Below are 1,161 nucleotides of genomic sequence, written 5' to 3'. Positions count from 1 at the left end.
TGTCGTGCACGGTGTGGCGGTTCAGGACTTCAGGTTACCATCGACAATGCAGTCCTCCGTTCCCTGCAACAGATATCTTACATGCACATCACATCAAAATTGGCCATCTTATACAATAGCACACAGGAAGGAAAAGAAATTACGCACATACCTACTACTAGTACAAGTGGTATTGGTGTTCATCAGCAGAGTATCATTCATGGCCATACTCTGAGCTCGCATGCATCTCCGGATTGCCAGCCTGCCCGCAGCTGTTCTCTAGCTTGCATAAAACTGTAGGTAAAGAAAAAATAAAGAATTTAATAGTCGACTATGCTTGTAGAGAGCAACAAAGAACTTGCAATGTAGTTGAGGGATAGTACTACGTATTCTACTCTTCTGACATGCGTATTACATTTGAGCAATATTCATTCAGAATTTCAGGCCACATGTAAACAAATGTAAAGAGGGGAGCCCCCAAAGAAAGACAACTGTTTTCCGTACTGAGCAGGACAAATACAATACAATTGATGGATTCATCCAACGCATCTATTCTAAATTAGATTGTAAAGAATAATCTAACTGCAGAGGAAGCGCGACAGAAATAGAGTGGTTTGCTGAATGAAGTGGAAAATATACCACATTCCTTGCCATAGTTGCGTTCGCCTCAGGCTCCAGTACTCAAAATTAAACCGGAAACGGAATGGAACAGCCATCGTTGGCTCAAGATAAGAAGTGGGTCGCGCTGGACGGAGTTGGGTCTGAATCAGCCGACGAAACTGGTGTGTTCTCGATGTTGTGGGCCGCACACGACGCCCGATGAACATGGTAGCACTGGTGATGGCAGACAGGCGTCGCAGCAGCGTCTCCTGAACAAGTCCGGCGTTTTACTCCGGTGAACCCACGGCGACGTAGGCGGTGAAGTTCCCCCGCCATGGCTCCATCAAGCACACGGGTCCTGGCCCGGTCTCCAGCCGCGCGGTCGGCGTCGCTAGATCGCTGTAGCTCCTCCCAAGCAGTGATTAAGGGGATAGATTAGATCGGAAACAACCGGACCTAAGGCTTGGTTACCCACGGGTAAACTGGTGGTTGTTAGATATAGATTGGCCAAGTGATTTCTACGCGGTGGAGTTCTGCTCAGATTTTCAACGACCAAGTGTTTTTGGCCATGGTCGTTAATGA

The 1,161-nt window shown here is 47.5% G+C and overlaps 1 long non-coding RNA gene across 1 annotated transcript; it reads right to left on the bottom strand.

Annotated features, from left to right (window-relative positions):
* On the bottom strand, positions 1–893 carry LOC119282663. Its single transcript, XR_005138822.1, has 3 exons — positions 619–893; positions 152–273; positions 1–76 (listed from the first exon to the last, which is right to left on the bottom strand). It is a non-coding gene; the product is annotated as an uncharacterized LOC119282663 (long non-coding RNA).
* Between the last annotated feature and the right edge of the window lie 268 nt (positions 894–1,161).

This window comes from Triticum dicoccoides, chromosome 3B (genome assembly GCF_002162155.2).
Source record: "Triticum dicoccoides isolate Atlit2015 ecotype Zavitan chromosome 3B, WEW_v2.0, whole genome shotgun sequence".
Taxonomy (NCBI): Eukaryota; Viridiplantae; Streptophyta; class Magnoliopsida; order Poales; family Poaceae; genus Triticum; species Triticum dicoccoides.
The sequence above is the reverse complement of the archived record's forward strand: the minus strand, read 5'-3'. Positions and strand labels throughout refer to the sequence as shown.